The following is a 22401-nucleotide window of genomic DNA, read 5'->3' on the forward strand; positions in this document are numbered from 1 at the left end:
ATTTAGGCTGCATTTGTAATAGACATAAATATATCAAAACCGCACGCATATTTGCAGAGACTTCCTGACTTAGATTCATGAAGAATCATGTTTCTGAAATTCTTGAGCTGTTACTCATTTTCAAAAGAGTGTGTGTTGGAAAATGAAGGGCATTAAGTTTGAATTACAGTTTTACAATAAATTGTGTATTTTCTTTAAACATAATCATCTGAGAGTTAAACATGATTTAAAGAGCTTAGCATCATGGGCTCTTCTGTTTCTCAGATAAATAAGAGTGTATTATGCTAAGTGAAGTAAGTCAGACTCAGAAAGACAAATACCATATGATTTCACTCATGTGGAATCTAAAAAACAAAAATGAATAAACAATCACACAAAAAACATAATCAGACCTATAAATACAGAGAATAAATTGATGGTTGTCAGAGGGAAAGAGTGGGAGGAGAAGGACAAAATGGGTGAAAAGGAGTATAAGATACAGTCTTCCAGTTCTGAAATAAATAAGTCATGGAAATAAAAGGCATAGCATAAGGAATGTAGTCAGTGATATTGTAATAAGGTTGTATGGTGACAGATAGTAGTTAGACTTGTGGTGAGCATAGCATAATGTATATAGAAGTTGAACCACTACGTTGTACACTTGCAACTAGTATAACATTATGCGTTAACTATACTCAAATAAAAAAATTTTCAAATAGTAAATGCTAGGCTTAAATACTATTATACTAAAGTTAATTTTCTTTTACAAAAAAAAAGACTGTTCAGAAGAATATAAAGATGAGATTATTCCATTAGTGTCTTATTTACTTGCAAAAACACATCAGCTTTGCTTTATATCTATAACCTGTATGTTTACCTCCTTTTTCATTCATTCATTCATTCATTCATTCATTCATTCATTTAATTTATTCATTAATGTTTTTTAAGAAATGAAACTGGGTGATAGAGGTGGTGAATAGTTAGTTATGTTCCAAGGTTTAGTCATTGGTCTGGTCTTTTTCTACCTTCTCTTTTTTCCTATCCCTACATCCCACCTTCCCATTTCTACCATTTGGTAGGAGGAAGCATCCAAAACCAAAAATAGATAATAGAACAAAAGGTATTGTAGTAGCCTTGACTTTGGTGTCATCCTATTTAGTTTTCCTTTGCTATTTTTTTTATCTTTTACACCAAGAATTAATCTACCAATAATCATCACTGAATCCATATTGGTAAGATATATGTTACATGTATAATGAATAGTATTCAGTACTATTCTACCTACAGAATAATGGGGGAATAGAACAGTGGAAATAGATGCTATTGTACCAGCCAAAATGAAGCACCACTCACTGACATGTGAGCTGGAATTCCTCCCTAATACTTTACATGCCCTGAGGATAGCCATCCAAGGTTAGTGACCCAGCAGTCAGAGGGTAGAGAGATGCCTGGAACAACACAACTGTACTGCACATAGATATATGTCTCCATATTGTTTTGCCCCCCTTTATTCCAGATTGGACCTTGAAGTGAAGGGTAGATGTTATGAAGCATTATCCTGGAAGCATTCCTACTTATGTCTTGGCTGACTATGGTTGACTCATTGCTCATCAAATCATGTTTATATGTATTACCTGCATCTTCCTCAAAGTTATTTGTATTTCTAGAAGAAGGCTCTGTCCAGGCTGCCCCTATCCCTTGAAAATTGAGATGAATATAAATGAATATTCATAATAATTTGGTAGTTTCTTGAGGACTCATGGGTCTCTACAAAGGCAATGGCCCTGGCAAGGCAAAACAATATGGATACCTTTAGAAAGTTCTCTTCTTATAAGCAGAGAATACCTGAAATTTTGGAATGGAGAGGCATAGTAACTGCCTTACATTTATAATTCAGCCCACCATGCTTTCACAAATGATGTCCATCTTAGCTACTATTTTAGGATTCTAGACATGCCATCGAGTACTGGATCCAAAAGAAGTCATATAAATTCCAGTGTCTACTAACACTATGTTTTCTGTGCTTCTCAGATGCCAAGTCACTCATTCAAGTTGTACCTCACAATACCTACTGATAAACTATGAACTCAGACAATAAACAAAGTACATAAAGTAGCAGAAAAAGAAGTTAACATACAAAATCAATAGTCTATGAATACACAAAAATATTGAGAAGATATAATGGAAAAGAAATCCAAATTTACAAAAGCTACATAATAAAAGATAAATTACTTATGAATAAACCTAAGAAATGTATAAAACCTATACGAACAAAACTTTAAAACACTCGTGAAAAACACAGAAGTAGGCTTCATCAAATGAAAAAAAATCTGTTGTTCTAATTCAAAATTATAAAGATGTCATGCATAATTATCTGCTTTAGATAATTTATAAATTTAGTGTAATCTCAATAAAAATCAGCCAAGTTATTTTTTTCTAGACCTAGGCAAGTTGATTCTAAAGTTGATATAGAATAATAAAAATACAATATTTGTTTGTAAAATCATGAAGCAGAAGACCAATTGCAAGTGATTTATTTCATAGTTATTGAAATGTACTACAAATTTTCCATACTTAAAATAGTGTGATACTGACCCATTAATAAACAGGAGATCAAAGGGAAAGAATAGCAAAGTTAGAAACAGACACACATCCACATGGAAATTTAGTATATGATAAATAAGGTACTCGATGCATGGCAGAAAGTGGTTGGGACAGAGCTGTCTGGGTGGCTCAGTCAGTTGGGCACCTGCCGTCAGCTCAGGTCATGATCCTATGGGTCCTGGGATCGAGCCCCACAGGCTCCCTGCTTAGTGGGGAGCCTGCCTCTCCCTCTGCTGCTCCCTCTGCTTGTGTTCTCTCTCTCTCAAATAATTTTTTAAAGTACTTGGGACAAATGATATTTGGTGGGGAAAAAATTTAAACTTAAAACTGTACTTCACAATGTTTAAAACATGAACTCCAAATAAACTAGAAAACTAAATGTTAAAAAATAATATAGAAGTACTGGAAGAGGGATCCCTGGGTGGCGCAGAGGTTTGGCGCCTGCCTTTGGCCCAGGGCGTGATCCTGGAGACCCGGGATCGAATCCCACATCGGGCTCCCGGTGCATGGAACCTGCTTCTCCCTCTGCCTGTGTCTCTGCGCCTCTCTCTCTCTCTGTGACTATCATAAATAAATAAAAATTAAAAAAAAAAAAAAAGAAGTACTGGAAGAAAACACGCAAATTCCTTTATATTCTGGATATAACATCTTTGCATTATTCAAAATCGGAAGCAAAAAAAGAAAAGATAGGTAAATTCAACCACCTTAAAAAAATTATTCATGCCCCTCAACTCCAAATAACAAACAAATTCAAAAGAAAAATGATAAACTGGGAAGAAATACATGCAATATACACCATAGAAAATGACCAATATTATTAACGGATGAACTTTAGAAAATTGATGCCAAAAAGGCTAAATAAACACTAGAAAAAGGGACAAAATACTCAGACAATTCACAAAGATACAAAAGCCTAAAATAAGTGTAACTAAACTCCCAGAAGTAAAGGGAAGACCTAAAATATATTTGAGAAAAATGGCCAAAAATAGTCTGACTTTAATAATAAAATCATAAATCCACACATCCATGAAGTATAATAAAGCCCAAAAAAGATACTACACAAAGAAAACCACACCAAAGTCCATCATACAAATTTCTGAAAACTAGTGATGAGGAGAAAATGTAAAAGTAGCCGGGGGGTGGGCTTGGAGAGAGAGTACATTACACATTGTTATAGGATGAATGTGCAACCCACCCCCCCAAATTCATATGTTAAAATCCTAACTCCCTGTATGTAAAAATATGACTGTATTTGGAATTAAGGTCTTTAAAGAGGTAATTAAAATTAAATGAGGTCATATAGGTAGGCCCTAATGGAATCTGATGGATGTCTTTATAAGAGAGGAAATTTGGACACAGAGAGACACCAGGGGCATACACATAGAGGGAAGACCATACAAGGACATGGGGAGAAGTTGACCATCTGCAAGCCAAGGACAGAGACCTCAAAAGAAATTAACCTGCCTACACCTTGATCTCGGACTTCTAACTTCTAGAACTATGAGAAATAAATTACTTTTGTTTAAGTTGCCCAATCTGTGGTAATCTGTTACAACAGCTCTAGCAAACATAATATACACATTGTGAACAGAGAAACAAAGAAAGACTCCAGAATCCACTCTTCACATTATAAAGTATATAAAGGCATGTCTCAAGGCCGTGTTGCTATTTATAGTGTAGAACATTATGAAAGCCCAGAAAAAGATGGAAATAAATTATTGCTGGACCTTTTGGTATAAAAGATTTTTTAATCTTGTAACTATAACTTGCCTAGAATTTTCCAAAGTATGATCCTAAGAACATTAGTTCCATAGATCCATAGATCCCTGTGCAGCTCATGTTCTTTGTGCATAATTATTTGGAAACCAGAGGAATTGATCATGAGTAATTGGCAGGACAGGATTTGAGCTTCTTATATTGTTTATAGTTAATACTATCACAAATGGTGTGAAGACATCACTTGAATTCTTTGTTGCTAACTTGCTTAATGTTAATCAAGATTTTATTAAAGATTTGCAACATAATGTGAATAGTTGAATTTGTTTATCTTCAGGCTATGGACCCCAGTTGAATATGTAAAATATCCTAAAGTAGTACTTGTGCTTGAGTATATGCATATTTTAAAATAACACAGTGAGGCATTCTTTGGTTATTTTCCACTATTTTGCAGCCATGTCTTACTTATTAATTGATGCAAATCCAAAATATATCTCTTAATTTTTTTAAAAAAAATATTGTCTAATGCTCAGAGAGGAGGCTGCCTATTAGTGTCTCAAAGAACAGTTTATATATAATGGACCAGATATATACTAATGCCAAATGGAAAAGTAAACCACATAATTACAGCCTTTGTGATTTGGACTTCTTGAATCTGCATGTAGAAACTGGATTTCAAACCTTTTAGTTGTATGTAGTTAATCAGACTATATTGTCCTAAAAAGTGAAATATGCGTCATTATTGAGAATAATGACATAAGCTTAATGCCCATTAGTCAAAGACCACCAGGAACAGAACTGTAGTCAAACCTAGGCTTATTAATGTTTGCTACAGCACAGGAAACATACCACAGGAACCATGGGGTACCTCAGTAGGAAAGTAATAGGAAGAGATTTTTATAATATTTGGGCTTGTGGTAGGTGATTGGGGAAGGGGGCCTCCAAGACACTGTCAGGAAGAATGAGTAATTCTATGATTGATTGGATATCTTAATGAATTTTATGTTACAAGCTAGAGAGTGATGCTAAAGCTGCAATTGCTTTAACATTCAAAAAGTCACAGTTACTCATGTTAGCTGGGAGAGGGAGGTATATGGTCATTTTTGGGTTTTCACAGTGACCCAGTATGTATCTGTGCTCAAACATGATTATGAACTGGTTTTGCTTTGTCTTGCTCCACTACAATCACAGAGTAGCCTTGTCAGATATTGGTCATCTGTGGGATTATGTTCAACAGAACATCATGGCCTCAATGTGAGTACCAGGCCAGCTCTGGATACTCTTTTGCCTTAGTCAGCTCAAGCTGTTATCACAAAACTCATAAACTGGTGGCTTATACATAAGAGAAATTTATTTTTCATGGTTCTGAAAGTTTGAAGTCTGAGATCAGAGTGACAGTGCTAGGTGATGGCTCTCTTCTGAGTTACAGACTGACAATTTTGTGTATCCTCATATGGCAGAGAAAGAACCAGCTGTTTGACCTTCTTTTATAAGGGCTCTAATCCCATTCATTAGGACTCTACCTTTATAGCCTACTTACCTCCCAAAAGCTCAATTTCCAAATATCATTATATTGGGATAAGAATTTCAACATAAGAATTTTGGAGAGACACAAGTATTCAGTCCACTGTACCTTCCTTCAAAGGATAGAATAGAACAAGAGTAGAAATAAGGATAATTATTATTTCCTTCTAAAGAAAAAAATACTCAGGTTTGCTGTTTCTTCAGCTCAAGGTACAGGAAAATAAATATTCTCCTTCAAAGTGGGAAAAGAGATGCCATAATTTCATTTTAACCAAGTTCTCAACAGCCTTTCCCTTAAGAAAACAGAATTTTTCCTCCACTTTTGTAAAAATACCTTTATAATCACTTTTTACTCCTTAGACCAGATAGTGTTCACAAGCAGATCATTGTCTTATGAAAATAGTGGATATAATAGAGGTCTTCTGAAACATGTAGAAATACTCTATGTCATTAAAGAACTGTGGACTCAGTAATCTAATATATTAATATTTTCAAATCTCAGTAGATCCTTATTTTTTTTGTAGTTTCTTTCTTAAATCTCTAACTTCTCCATTTATGTATGGGAAAATTGGAATTCAATAATAAAATCAATTTTATGAAGTGAAATTTACAATGCTTTCTGCTGTTAGTATTTGCTAGAAACAAGATACAAACTCAAGAACCAACATAGATCAAGCTTTTATTTAGCTTAAGGACCATTTTTTTCCTGTCAAAATTCCATTCTTTTAGGCTATTTGGATAGTGTTCTAAATATATTTACTTTAGTTTTTCAAATCTTTAGCTAGAAATTCAATAATAAAAAAAGAATAAATGGTATTTTCCTGTATTTGGTTGAAATAGATAATGGACTGTTCTCTTAAGAATTTTTTTTTAAGATATCCTCCACCCCAAACCTTTATTTTAACAACTTTTAACCAAGCTGCTTTCAAGTTGATTAACTCCAATGTAGTACACTAGAAAACATTGTTCTTCCGGTGAAAACTTTATTTAGACGTCATCTGAGATTTTAGTCCACAATCTAAAAAACAGAATATTCTTTGCCATTATTTACAAAAGTAATATTAAGGTTCCTTAGACAATAGTCTGTTTCATAATAGGATTTGGAAAACTCTTGTTTATCATCATCTAATCATTTCAATATGTTAAAATTTTTCTTCTGGTTAGTTAATCTCTTCATGGGTAATAGGTAGAATGATTATCTGACTCATGATAACTTACTAGACTCATGGTGTCCAGATTCTGCAGATACAGAAAAATAAATAATTATTATAAGGGAAATGAGCTCTTTAGGTTCCTAGAGAGTTTGTGTTGTGTCTAAAGCAATTCATTTTATTTTAGAAAAATAAATAATTATTATAAGGGAAATGAGCTCTTCAGGTTCCTAGAGAGTTTGTGTTATGTCTAAAGCAATTCATTTTATTTTATGCTTGGTGTAATTTTTCACTTGATTATATAGTGTGTTTTTCCCCCCAACAGGACCACTAAATCTCTAATAAAACTATTGAGTTTTAAGTTGCCTGAAGGGAGAGAGTGCACCTAATATCTACTAATTTACTAGAGGTCCCAAAACAAAACAATGCATTGATAAATCCTCAAAATTCAGTTTTTCATTTACGTACAGGTCATCTGTGCTATTTCTATTTCTCCACTTACATTCAACAAATTCAGATGATTGTGTGTGAAATTCTACTTTATTGAGCTTCAAGTATTTTTCTGACTTGGAAGTAATTTTAGAACCTCATTCTATTCATGATTAACTGTGGAAAAGTTTACATTTGGATACTTTCCAGTTTTTCCGTAGCACCACAGTAGAATGATATGATCTTGATCACTTGCAGCTGCAAATATAAAGACATGCTGAGCTATTAAAATCACAGATAACACAATTTGTAAAAACTTATGAACCCTAAAATTCATCATAATTTACAGATAAAACAGACCCAAGGAGAGGTTAAGCCGATTCTATTAGGTTTTAAAAATAGGATTTAGAATGTGATCTAATTATCTCAGGTAAGTTATGTTCTTTATTGATACAATGATCTTCATTACTGTTGACTAATTTCTTCTTGAATACACAAAAAGCATTATCTTTAGAGATTGCCTGAAATAATCAAGGTGTTTTTATTGTTAATGAAAGATACTTCTATAGCATTGGCATTACATTTAATAATCAAAAGAATGTATTACAAGGGGATAGTTTCTCATAAGTAATATTATCAGAGGCCAAAATGATAGCGAATCAGAGATATATAGTACACAATGTTAAGGACTTGCATACTAAATTACAGATTATACTAATGAAAAAGTAAAATATGTCAGAAAATTTGTAAAGACTCTCAGAGAGGGTGAAATATTCACAATCAGTGATACTAGAAAGGATATATAAAGGGTAAGTAGAAAAGATAAAGAGAGTGGACTGGTAGGAATCTATAGGTTAGTCCATTGCTAGAATGGAATAGACTTTAAAAAAGATATTCTATTGCTATCAATTACTTGAAGTAGACTTCTATTAGCATCAGGCCAGCCAGTCTCTGATACATATTTCTGTTGTAATGGGAAGCTGGCTTCCTATTTACACAATTTAGGTATAGCCTCCTCTGTACCTGAGGCTACTTAACCTCTAGCTACAGGCTCAGATCCATGGATTCCTAGCTTGACAGTTGAGTGTCAAATTGGCTATTTTGCTTTATTGCTAGAACCTTGCTCATTTTGCATTCTAGTTCTGTTCAATATATTTCTTTGCCTTGCTCTTTGTGGCTTGAGTTAGTCTTGTACCTTTTGTTTACTGAATTGGTTTTGGTCTTATTGTTCATGAAATTAGCTTTCAGCTAAAAGTACCAGAAAGTCCAACTCATACTATTTAAAGAGTAATGGGGATTTATTCATTCCTGATACTGAAAGATTCAGGATAATTTAAGTTACAGGGGTTGTTTGATTCAACAATTCAAAGGTATCATCAGAGACCTAGTTGTTTCTCCATCTTTACCTCTTCTTTGTGTCAGCTTAATCCCAAGGCAAATAATTTAGTTAGCTGCTGCAATAGATAATTTTTGAATTCTTAGAAGCTTTACACAATTAAAATTAACTTCCTGCCCACGTCATCATCTAAGGTATATTTGGTTGAGCTGCCTTCTATATTGCCAGTTCAGGACCCAGACACCTCCCAATTTTGTGGTTCCACTCTCTTCTAAATCCTTGGAGCTTTTTATAGTCAAGTGGAAAAGAACAAGGGAGGCATACTTACTTATGACTTTGCTCAGAAGCAACACAAACACTTCAGTATATATTGCAGTCACCAGAATTCAGTCACATGGATATGTGATATCCTTAAGTTAGAGGGTACATAAAATATCTTATATCTCTAGGGAGAAATAGGAAATAGGTTTTGATGATCATACAGCATTCTTTGCTACACTTGACTTCCAAGTGGAAAGAAGAAGTGTCTGTGACACTTCTAGGATTCATAATTCTACACCACATCACCCCAGACTGGAACAGTGGGATATCTCAGCAAAGTGACATACCATATCAGTCAGGCTTTTGTAAAGAAGAAGAACTTTAATATAATAAATTGTGTGCATACAAAAGCATTTAAAAAGCTAGAAAAACAAAGGTTAAGAAGGTATCCCTAACTTTCAGGAAATATAGAAGTTGCAGGCAATGACAAAGGAAAGGATCGGTTTTAGGACACCACTGCAAATCTATCAGTTGGGGCACCATTGATGCAGGAGATTCACAGAACACCTGAAGCTGCTTGAAAAGCATCATGTTTATCTTTTGCCCACATAATGGTTTACTGCTGCCAGAATAAAATGGCTCTGACTCTTTCACCTTCCAAATATTGTGAGGCATCTCTCAATGGTGGAACCTAAACTAGTGCCCTGCTGCAAAGGAATCTTGGGGAAAGTAGGTTCTAGGCTTTCCAGAATCTGGAGAGACAATAGGATAAGATAAATTTTTGTGGAGCCCAAGTTGAAGCCCAATGTGGGGCTTGCATTCATGACCCTGAGATTAAGACCGGAACTGAGACCAAGTCTTGGATGCTTAATTGACAGCCACTCAGGCACCTTGGATAAGATAATTTTTAATTCTTCTTTGGCTAACTCCTAAGGTAGGATAAAGATTCTCCACTTCTTTTTTGTATTGTTAGAATGTTTCCTCCCAAATCATTCTAGAGTGGTGAATATAATTGCTGGGAGTGGGATTAACATTGATGGGCAACACACAAACTCCATTGCTGTCTTTCTAAGTCTTTTAGGGTGCATATAATAGAGTCTCTAAGTGGTGGGTATATTGCAAATTATGCAAGGATATATAGCATTCCATGATTCATAAAACAATAATTTCATCACTTATAAAGTACTTGTATACATATCATCTCTTTTGATCCTTATAACACTTCTCAAGAAAACAGATGGAACATATGGGTGGCTCAGTGGTTGATCGTCTGCCTTCTCTCCAGGTCATTGTCTGGGGGTCCTGGGTTCGAGTCCCACATCGGGCTCCCCACGGGGAGCCTGCTTCTACCTCTGCCTATGCCTCTGCTTCTCTCTCTGTGTCTCTCATGAATGAATAAGTAAATAGAATCTTTAGGAAAAAAAAGAAAACAGAGAGTCAAGGAAATGAAATACCATTCTAATAGTCATGTGACAAGTAATTATTAGGAAGACAGAGATCAAATCTTATGTTAATCCAATACTCATATTATTTTCAACTTTCTCATCTCCAACGGATGATGATACAATTAAATAATAAAAGGCCAACTTCTAGTATTATATAATTGCATAATTTCTATCAACAAGATGCCTGGGAGATATTCCTGAATGTGTGATAATTGCCAATTGGAGTGAATTTTATAATTAGGTCACATGGAAGCAGCTTGGTAACCAATATTATCTAATTTGACATAAAAGGTTGTTTCACTTTACAATGGCATACCAGAAATAGTCCACCACTCCTATAATTGGTAATAATTTGGTCAATAAAATTTTAATTCTCCTTATCTTTACACTATTATTATTGAGTTATATGTCTCCCATTGATGAAATGTATGAATCCATTAATTTTTTTCAAGATTTTTATGGCTTTTGATGTATTTTTCCACAGAGAAGATTATGATAACTGATTACTCCTTATTTTTTTTTTAAAGATTTTATTTATTTATTCATGAGAGACACACAGAGAGAGGCAGAGACACAGACAGAGGGAGAAGCAGGCTCCATGCAGGGAGCCCAATGTGGGACTCACCCTGGGTCTCCAGAATCACTCCTTGGGCCAAAAGCAGATGATAAACAGCTGAACCACCCTGGTATCCCTGATTACTCCTTAAAACTAAAGTGAATTGGAATGCCTGGGTGGCTCAGCAGTTGATCATCTGCTTTCAGCTTAGAGCATGATCCCAGAGTCCTGGGATTGAGTTTCACATCGGCTCCCCGCAGGGAGCCTGCTTCTCACTCTGCCTTATGTCTCTGTCTGTCTCTGTGTGTCTCTCATGAATAAATAAATAAAATCTTTGGGGATCCCTGGGTGGCTCAGCGGTTTGGCACCTGCCCTTGGCCCAGGGTGCGATCCTGGAGTCCCGGGATGGAGTCCCACGTCGGGCTCCTGGCATGGAGCCTGTTTCTCCCTCTGCCTGTGTCTCTCTCTCTCTCTCTAGGTCTGTCATAAATGAATAATAAAAAAAAAAATCTTAAGAAAAAAACTAAAGTGAATTTAAATAACATTTTACATTCGATAAAGCAAAAAAGAAAATAATCAATGGAAGCACCCTGACTTTAAGACACTTTAAAACTGATTCTGATATTTCTGAGAGCTAATTTCATTGCAGAAGCTATTAGATTTAAAAAGTATTTAATTATCCTAGGTTATTTAGAAAGGAATAGCATTATACAATTTTAAGAAGTAGGCTGAAAATGTCTTGCTGAGTTTTTTTAATCTAATCCTGTGTATCTTCTATATTGTAGATGAAAACTGAAATTTGATTCATGCAATAAATTAATTGGTATCTCTAAATGAGTTTGGGCTGAAACAATGGAAGAAATAAGCAGAATGATAATCTCTATTAAAAACTATATATTTTTATATAAACATATAAACAAGTTTTAAAGCTTTTGCTATTCAAAATTTAGAGATATAAAAGAGTAGCCTCTACAAGACAAAAACCTGAATATTTTCCATAGATGCCACAAAGTGTCTGCATTTAATTTGCAATATAAAAAGAGTTGTTCTGTAAGTATATTCCAGAGTCCTTAATCTTAAAATCAGTGCTACACAGTATCTATAGTGAAATGAAAAAGAGACTTCATAGAATATCCCAGAGAATATACATCCAATGCTTTGGCACAAAGGATTTTTATGAAGTTTTTGCTCTTTTTGTTGGTTTTGTTTTGCTTTAATTTGCTGATGAAAACAGTTTGAACACATATTATATGTACGTATTCACATTTAAGTATTGCACATAATTTCAGGGAGTCCTGAACTCTCCTAAGACCTAAGGTTGATCCAGGAATTCTAGCCAAGGATCCTTCCCTACTCAAGGAACTTTAAAATATACTGCTAATTTATCAGAGCTGTAAGTGAATATTTTTGGCTCCATATAATTTCCATTTGGTACATACAAGTCAGCCTGTATTGAGGTATTCTGTTTATTGCTGTAAGGATGCACTTAGAGATATTGCAATCCTTAGCTCAACATCCTCTAAATAGTCTTGAGGAAAGTACTTTTTGATCTAAGGAGTGGACCAGTGTTATGTGTCCCTTAAACAATAGATATTTATTTATTTATTTTTTATCTTTTGGATTCTGAGTTGTGTAATTAATTATGACTTTCTCTGATAGTTTTGTCAGCAGACCCACTATTATCAAGTAAATAGGCCTTCACAGCATTTATTTTATGAATTTGCCTTATTGCTAACTTCATTTTACATTGATTCTTGTTTTTCTTTTGCTGTATTTTTCTCACCACTTCTAATTTGGGCTAGCACTGTATATTTAAACAATATCCTAAGGTGCCTGGGTGACTCGGCTGAGCAGCAGACTCTTGGTTTTGGCTCAGGTCATGATCTCAGGGTTCTGGGATAAGCCTCTCGATGGGCTCCATGGTCAGCTTGAGATTCTCTCTCCCTCTCCCACTGCCCCTCCCCTACTCCTGTGTGCATGCTCTCTCTCTCTCTAAAATAAATGAATAAATCTTTAAACAATAATCTAAATCTTTCTTAGAAATAAAAAAATACTTTTAAGTAGAAGTTGCTTTTGTACATAAGGAAAATAAGCCAACTGGTTAATTTTTCCTACTAAATTTCAAATACAGTGGTGACATGTGGTGGTAGAAAATACATAAGTTTTAGCACTAAACAGATCTGAGTTCAAATACTGTCTCTGCTACTTTCAATGATCTTGACAGCGTTTTGTAATCTCTACAAAGAATTGGTTTTCTTACGTTTAAATGGAGAAAATAACTTTCTTAAATACTTCTTTTTTGTCATACATATTCCTGAGTTATTTATATAAAATATACATTATCAAATTATGATACATATACAATATACATTGTAAAATATACAATATCAAATTATTTATATAAGATATACATAGTTGGGGTGCATGAGTGGCTCAGTAGGCTAAGTGGCTGACTCTTGATTTTGGCTGGGGTCATGATCTCAGGGTCATGAAGTTGAGCCCCATGTTAAGCTCTGCACTGTGTGTTGAGTTGGCTTGAGATTCTCTCTCTCCCTTTGTCCCTTTCACCCTGATCTCTCTCTTTCTCTAAAAAATGTTTATGTATATTATATATATATAATCATACATATATAATCATATGTTGTCAAATTATTTTAATAATGTAGGAGGAAGTTATTATTTACATCTTATAACTGGGCAAATTGAAGCTCAAGGTGATTAATAAACTTGCCCTAAATTAATGCAGCTAATAGTAGAGATTGAAATCCAGGTCCAATTTAACTACAAAACCATATATTCTTTTTCTTTTAAAGCATACTGAATTGTGAATATAAAACATGTAAAAATCCATCTAGGGTAATAGAATATGCATCAGAATTAATGAGTAAGATGAACAACTCAGGAATTTATGTTTTAAGTTCAGAGAATCTCCAGCTGTTAAGGTCACCTCCTTTCTTTTTTTAAAAATATTTTTTTTAATTTTTATTTATTTATGATAGTCACACAGAGAGAAAGAGAGAGAGGCAGAGACACAGGCAGAGGGAGAAGCAAGCTCCATGCACCGGGAGCCCGAAGCGGGATTCGATCCGGGGTCTCCAGGATCGTGCCCCGGGCCAAAGGCAGGCGCCAAACCGCTGCGCCACCCAGGGACCCCTCACCTCCTTTCTGATACTATTATCAACATCATTTCTTACTGATACAAAATGAAGCTTAAGAGAGGAAAATCATAGAATATTTTATTAAAAAAATAAGCCATTTCATCTGTTCATCTCCCTTTGAATAGGTGGCATGTTTTTTTCTTCTGAAAACCAATGTGAGAGGCCCAAAGAAGATCCCTTATAAACAGTTAGGGGTACCTGTGAAATGAGAGACCTACATTTTGTTTTCTGGTTGGATATCTACTTAGCCATCAGACTTCCTGCTTCTTTGTGCTACAAAAGCATGGGTGAAAGCACTACAGATGAGGCTTTGATGGAATTTCCAGGCTGAGAGAAGAAAGAGAAAAGCAGTGACATTTCAGTGTCTGATCCCACAGGTGTCTGTAGTCTAAGAATTCACCAAGAGATAGATAATACATAGAGCCATAGTTATATAGGGGATTATGGGAGTGCGGGTCAAAGGTATGTACTTTTCAGAGGAATGAAGTATGAGGCTGCTGGAAGGATGAAACTATGTGTGGCTTAATTTTGTGAGAGACACCAATGCCCCCATGAGCTGCATAGAAGTGAGATTTTTACCTATAGGTGTGAGCAGGTCAACATCAAGCCCACAGACTATGAGCAATTTCAGAAGTTTGCACCAATTAAAGGGAGGACCATAGTTTTGTCATGGGCAGTCAAACAAGGAGACTGCCTTCCTACCCCTCTAACCCAACTCTAACTTTTCTAGAAAGCACACACCAGGAAGAGTGTGGAGTAGAGATTGGGAAACTAGAGCAACCCTTCCCTCACACACACACTTCTAAACCTTGCTTCTAACTGTGAAAGTTTAATCTCCCAGGATGGGTTGAATAGGAAAATAACAGTGATTGTTTAATAATAGAAAATTATTGAAAATAAACTGTGCATGTGGATTGAGATAAAGTTATGGAAGAGGACTTCAAGGTAAATATGTTCCCTAGAGATGTTCAATGATTAACCTGTCAACCATGGGTGGAATGACTGTGACTGTTCAACACAGCACATGTAAGGCAGTTGCTGAAAACAAAAACTAAAGGGGATCCCTGGGTGGCTCAGTGGTTTAGCAGCTGCCTTCGGACTCCCTGCATGGAGCCTGCTTCTCCCTCTGCCTGTGTCTCTGCCTCTCTCTGTCTCTCTCTCTCTCTCTCTTTCTCTCTCTCTGTCTGTCATAAATAAATAAATCTTTTTAAAACAACTGGCTTATGTTTAGAAAAAAAATTCTATTCAGCAAATATATATTGAGAATCAAGTATGTACATATGGTCCTATTTGATAGTCTTTTGGAAACTGATTATAATAAAAAAAATAGCTTTAAATTCCAAGTGAGCTCCTTGGATTTCAGAAAGTTTTAAGATTATGAGGAAAAATAGTCTTGCTTTCTGCCACTATTACAATTAAATTCTGGCTAATTTAGTAAGTTCAGATTTAAGATCTATCCATAAGTGTTCTAATACCCACTATTAACAGAAGAGTACCCAATTTTTAAAGGTCTACTAAATGCCAACCAACATTTTTATAGACATTAACTCTAACTCTTACAACAACATAAAAGGTAGAGTTAAATAAAATAAAATAAATACTAAAATAAATTAGAGACTTAGAGAAGTTAATTTCTTTCTCTTTGAATTGAGCAAGTTATTTAAGGTATAGTTAGTAGTAATAATAGCAGCAGTAACAGTAATATAGTTGTGGTAAAATGTGGCTTGTCCAAGATAACAAAGGTGCTAAGCTGCTAACTGTTCAAGGTTTGATATATAATTCCTTGTCTGTCTCCAAAGCTTTTGTTCTTTTCTTCATTTCACATGGCTTCTCACAAAAACTGAAATGTTCAGTTGGCTCACCTTTCATCACATCTTCCTTCAGCTTCTACAACCAAGTTTAACTATCATAACTAGCCACAATCGCTTCCTTATTTTATTCCAAGTTCTAATCTGGTCTCAAAACACCATTTGTTAACTGAAAACAGCTTGTTCTTCACCTACAAAATGTAATTTTTGGGTCAAGCTCCTGACTTGTTTAAAATTTATCCCAAATGGCTTGCTGATGTGAGTTAAATGTCTTGCCTCCAAGGAACATGTTCTCTGGTGGCTCCTAACCATTTACAAAAGCAGAGAAGGTTTAGTAAAATATTTTCTCCATCCTAGACTGATCTCAAAACACCATTTTTAAAAATAGTCATTAATCCTTTGGTGAACTGATGCATAGCTGAGCCAGAGGAATAAAACTTGTTGGTATTTGATGATCTAAGGGAGACTTAAGGGCAGAAAACTTTTCCTAGTCTGAAAAATTAGGAAGAACCCAGTAATGTAAAAAATATTCCTGTCACTACTTCAAGCAACTTTAGACTCTCAAATACATGATAAATATGTTTGTTTCTAACTTTGGAACAGATCATACAATACCAGTAAGAACAAAGTACAGTGTTAAATATTGCCAGATATTGACAAATCATTTTGTAGGTGGAACAAAAAAAAAAATCTCATATGTAAATGAATAATTATGGACCCAGTTAGACTATTCTGGCTAAAAATAATTATGTTTACATGGTGCCTATTCTTTAACATGTCAAATTCCAATATTATTTTATAATCATGTAGGTAATAGATGTAATAAATGGAATAGACTTCTATGTTTAGGAATTAAAGCTTGCCAGTGGTTTGAAATCCTTATAGTACAAAAAGTGAGCTTTTTATATTGCTTACCCAAGTAAGAAAAGTCTTATTCCAGGCAATGATATATTTTGCTTGTGATGGCATATTCTCTCATGACTATTTCAACCCCAAACACATGTTATAATGTCCAGGAGCATATAATACAGAGCACTGTGAAGTTCATTCATACATCCTTTTAATTAATACTTGTTGAGAGTCCACCATATGCCAATCACTACACAAAGTGAACAAGACAAAGTCCATTTTTTGTGGAGTTTACAGTCAGTTTTGAGGTTGACAAACCAAAACCAAATATTAAGAAATACATAACATGCCAGACATAAGAAGTGCAATCCACAGAAAAATGAGGCAAATAAATGGTTAGAGATTGATGATGGTGATGGAGTAGTATTTTATATAGGGCAATCAGGGAAGATTCCTCTGATAAGGTGATATTTGAGAATAGATCAAAGGAAATGATGAAGCGAGACAGTGGATATTTGGGGTAGGGTATTATAGACAGAGGGGAAGAGAAAGCACAAAGATCCTAAGACAGCATACTTGGCCTGTTAGAGAAACAATGAGAAGTTCAGTGTGGCTGGATTTGGTGAGGGAACAGTATAGAAGGTGAATTAGAGCAGTGGGGAAGAGTGGGCAGATCCAGGAGGAATGTGTAGGCCTTTGCAGAGACCTTCGCCTTTACTCCGTATGAGACATGAGATGGTAAGCATTGGATGATTTTGCATGGGAGAGTGAAGTGATCTACCACTTCTTGGGAGAATTGCTATAAGTGCTGTGTTGAAAATAAACTATAATTGCACAAAGATGAAAGTAAGGCAAGGAAACTTGCAACAGTTCACAGGAGAGAAGATGATGATTTGTTCATAGAGGGTAGTTGTAACACTGGAGGTGGTAAGTGATAAGATATAGAATAGATTTTGAAGGATGAGCTAACAAGATATGCTAATAGATTAAATATGGGATGTGAGAGAGTCAAGGATGAGTCTGAGGGTTTGTTGTTGTTGTTTTTAAAACTGGAAGAAAGAAGTAGTCTTTCACTGAGCCAGAGAAGGAAGATTGGACTGTTGAGTTAGAATCATGAATCAGAGTTCAGATTTGAGCTTACCAAGTTTCAGATGCTTATTAAATACCCAAGAGGAAATATTGAGTAGAAAATGAGGTATAGATTAGGAATTAAATAGCAATAATGGAGAAGACATTGTCAAGTGATTGATGTCTATTTGGGAAGGCAAAAGAAAAAATAATGTGTAAGTTTTCTCTATGAAAATATACCCATGGCCTGTAAGAGAAATTTTCATCAAAAATATAAAAATTAACCTCCAAAGATTATAAAATTTAAGAATATCTAATTAAGAAGATTTTAAAAAAGGAAAAAATCCTATTACTTGCTTATATAGAGAGTTTACTTCAATGAATATGCTGCCTTGGGTGCCAATGTACAAACCAAATTAAATCACCATGTCAGAAATCATTTCCCTTTCTTGGAACATGTATAAGATTTTACCTGAATATTTTCACAAAGTCAAGAGAGTTAGCTCAGCAAAGTAATCCAACTGAGGTCAATTAAAGGAAAATATTTTTCTTTTAAAATTGAAAGAACCTAGTGTTAGAACCATGATGATAGCCTGTGCAAAATTCTATTGAGTAATATTTGTATAAGAGAGATACTAATTTTTCCTTAAAAGAAACATGGTAAAATAATTATGCAGATATATCAGAGATTTCTTTGCTACTGAAAAGGAAGAGAAATTTAAGAAAGAAATATCAAGTTTCTGGCTCTCTGCACAAATAATCAAGTATGTCAGAAGGCTCCAAGAGCATGGAAACATGATCTTTTCTAAATGAAGCATTCTTTATGGAGATAGGGCTAGAAAATAGTTTTAAATGGATTAAGAATGAGGGTTTAAAAACTTTTAACATGTAGAACAAATGCCATAAATTGCCTGTTAATATTATATGCAAGCCCTGCTTCTCTAGTAACAACTGAAATCAAGCAGATAGAAGAGAGACATCCCTGTTTTCTGATATGAGTATTTTCTCCTAAATTGTCCAATGCAATTGCCAATACTTATTTACCTACAAACACTAATATAAGTAATTGTTAGTATGTCTCTCATTCTTGCTGGAATATATATGTTCACTTTAGACCCCCCATAATTTACTTGCAGAAAAAGATTTAGAATGCAAGTTAGAACTAATTGGGAACAAGTCCATACATCTGGACAAAATATGTATCTCATCCTCTGAAGCAAGCATCCAAACATGTTATACATAATGACTCATTTTAGAGCTTACTTTACGTAAATACCGGTGTATGCTACTGGATGTAAACATGGACATCTATTGAATTAAATGGACACAATCATTTGAATAATCCAGTGAAATTTTGTTGTTTCATAAAGGCTATGAGTACCCCATTATTTATAGGGCAGGAGTGAACATGTATTTCTATATCTAGTAGATACATTTCATAATTTCTTTTGAGACTTACAAGAAAATGCTGTTGAAAAATGTCTAAAAGTTACAATTACAAAAGAAATGTCTATATCCATTCCATCTTACCTGCATCAGGAGCTGACCTAAGCAGAGCTAAATAAGATTTCAATTGGGAACAAGAATGCTCTGTGGGGATCCCTGGGTGGTGCAGCTGTTTGGCGCCTGCCTTTGGCCCAGGGTGCGATCCTGGAGACCCGGGATCGAATCCCACGTCGGGCTCCCGGTGCATGGAGCCTGCTTCTCCCTCTGCCTATGTCTCTGCCTCTCTCTCTCTCTCTCTCTGTGACTATCATAAATTAAAAAAAAAAAAAGAATGCTCTGTGGTTTCCTATAATTATTTCATTATTCTGTCTTGATATTTGAGACATTTTTGCTAACTTGTAGCACACTCTGAATTCACTTTTCTGATGGAGTAGCATCACTAGACTCATTCTGGATGGAAATGGTATTTTGTAGTTGCACCATGTAAGACAGAGAATCATTTTCATGTATAAACATCTGGGTGCAAATGTAGTCTGAAATCTACAGATGGCATATGATAGAAGTATGATGCATGGAACATAACTGGTTGGAAAATAATAATACTGTCAAAAATTTTCAGGATAACTGAACTTGAAGAGTTGGCTTCAAATTAAGGAAAATGCTTGTCTTTGCTAATAATTTGTGAAAAATAAAAAGGAGGATGAGTAGGGACAGAAGAGAAAACGGGTATGTACTATTCCATTTGCTGCCATAATGATTATTTTGTTGTAAGTATAATGATAAACTCAGCAAACTTTCCAGTACTCAGTCACCAATCCAGGCATTTTAAATGGTTCTTAACTATTTTAAGAAAGAGATGATGTAGTGTTAATTTGATTATAAGAAATTATTCTTCTTGGGTTGATGTCATTAAAAAGTATACTTGAAACAAACATCTTGGCTTCAATGACATCATGCAAGAAAAAGGAAGAAACTTCTTTTAGCACATTTGAAAAGGCTTCTCCTTGCAACCACAGATGGCTTGTATAAGGATAAAGAAATCATTCTCTGCATATTATATCCTGTCATCGCAGGTCAACAAAGACTCTGTTTTCATTCTTTTCTATTGCTTACTTTACCTCAGTAGCCCTTTAATCCTTCTAATTTTGAAAATCAAAACAAAGTAATCCATGGAATTGTTTTATTTTCCAATGAGTATCAGGAGACCATGAACTTTCCCACTGATTCAAATGAAAGTAAAGAGCATGGAGAGGTTGGTGTTGAGTGGTGTCAGTGACCAGAAGATGCTTGGAAGAAGGAGAGGAAATGGATTAATATCTGGCAGGGAGGAATGCCTGGGTGGCTCAGCAGTTGAGCATCTGCCTTCAGCCCAGGGTGTGATGCTGGGGTCCTGGGATCGAGTCCCACCTTGGGCTTCCTGCATGAAGCCTGCTACTCTGTCTGCCTATGTCTCTGCCTCTGTATGTCTGTCTCATAAATAAATAAATAAAATCTTAAAAAACTATCTGGCAGGGAGAGCTGAGTGGCCCAGAGGGACAATAGACATACAGGGATACTCAGAAATGAAATAAACTCCCCCAATCCTGAGAAAACACTCATTATTTTTGAAGTTAAAACCATCTTTCTTGGCACTGTTTGAAAACCTAGACTTATTCTCTACCAATTCTCATCTGGCTTTTTAATTCTACAGAACAGGGTTGTCCCTATATCTGATCTCTGCCCTTTTCACTTTATTTTTCCTCAATTCCCATTCACAAGCTGAGCTCAAGCACAAATGTTATCCCTTTCCCTTCAAGTTTTTATTTGAAATCTATAAATAGTGCAGATTTTAAGATGTAGGTTTTACATCTTTCTCAGAAAGCAACAAAAGCAAAGACACAACATCAATGGTTCCATACGAGCTATCACCTCATAACTAGGTGAAATACGGTAAAGCCATTTTCTCCAAGGTGCATTTTTATCAGCTATGTCATCTACATGGAAGACCCAATTGAAGGTTATCCTTGGTTTTATAGCAATTTCTGTTTAGTGGAATAAAACATCCACTTCTACTTTTTTTTGAATGAAATCATGATTTTCATTGTGCTTGTAGGAAGGATTCTTATTTCCCTGCAGCTGAATATGATAATTTAAATATCAGCAAAGAGAAAACATGATCCAAGGTTAACCTTTCATGTTTCCTTTCCACAAATGAAAGCAAATGACAACATTAAACCCTACACTAAATATAAATATTTACAGAGAATACAATCTATTAAACACTTAGGATATTTCATGTACTGTGCCAAATGCTTTAAATGGGTTATCTCATTTAATCCTCACAATGTCCATAAGAGAGATATGTCCTTACATCCATTTCAGATATGAGGAGACTGACACCCAGCAAGGTCAAAGAATTTTTCAAAAGTCAACCACTGGAAAGTAGTAGAATTGAGATTTGAATAAAGGTCTGATGTCAAAATATTTGCTCTCAACAGCTGCATTTAATTATTTTCAATGAAATTGTTGAAATTTTAAATGTCAAGAAATCCTGCTAAGTTATGTAAAATAAAATAATCAGAAGGAACGATGTTATTTGCCTGGTTTGATCTCTAGATTCTATTTTTAAAAGGATGTTTTTCATTCATTGTGATATTTCATTGAATCTAAAACTAGTCTCCAAGTATAATAATGGAGATTTATTTATACATAATCCTATGTTGACCTTATATTATTCTTGGATTGGGAAAAATTCTCAATTTTAATTTACTATTCTATTCCTGACTTTGTTAGTCATCTCCATCCTAGATTAAAGATAATTATTTGCCTTACCTCAGAAGACGATTCCTTCCTATGTCATTCCTGTGATATTTTATTTTATTTTATTTTTGATATTTTAAAAATATATTACATTTAAAAATGTCAAACACATTTTAAATATGTTTAAATAGAAAATACATGTTTTTGTTTTTTACATTTTCCACAATGCAGTTACATAAGAAATCCCTAATTTACAAATTGACTTTGTTCTAAAAGTTTAATTTGTAAGTCAGTTAGAAACTTGGAAAACATTAATTTTTCTGCCATGTTTA

At 34.7% G+C, this 22401-nt stretch overlaps 1 protein-coding gene across 9 annotated transcripts in view; it reads left to right on the top strand.

The window, feature by feature from the left end:
• The window catches only part of LOC112671692 (peptidyl-prolyl cis-trans isomerase NIMA-interacting 4-like), a 151225-nt gene that overhangs the window by 16898 nt on the left and 111926 nt on the right, over positions 1 to 22401 (top strand). For 2 of the 9 annotated variants that reach the window (XM_049105108.1, XM_049105107.1), the window contains exon 1: positions 20040 to 20056. The exons of the other annotated variants lie outside the window; for them this stretch is intronic. The gene's annotated coding sequence lies outside the window, so the exon portion shown is untranslated. Of the gene's footprint in view, positions 1 to 20039; positions 20057 to 22401 lie in introns of those variants that run through there. 9 annotated transcript variants of the gene reach the window in all.

This window comes from Canis lupus, chromosome 32 (assembly GCF_003254725.2).
Source record: "Canis lupus dingo isolate Sandy chromosome 32, ASM325472v2, whole genome shotgun sequence".
Taxonomy (NCBI): domain Eukaryota; kingdom Metazoa; phylum Chordata; class Mammalia; order Carnivora; family Canidae; genus Canis; species Canis lupus.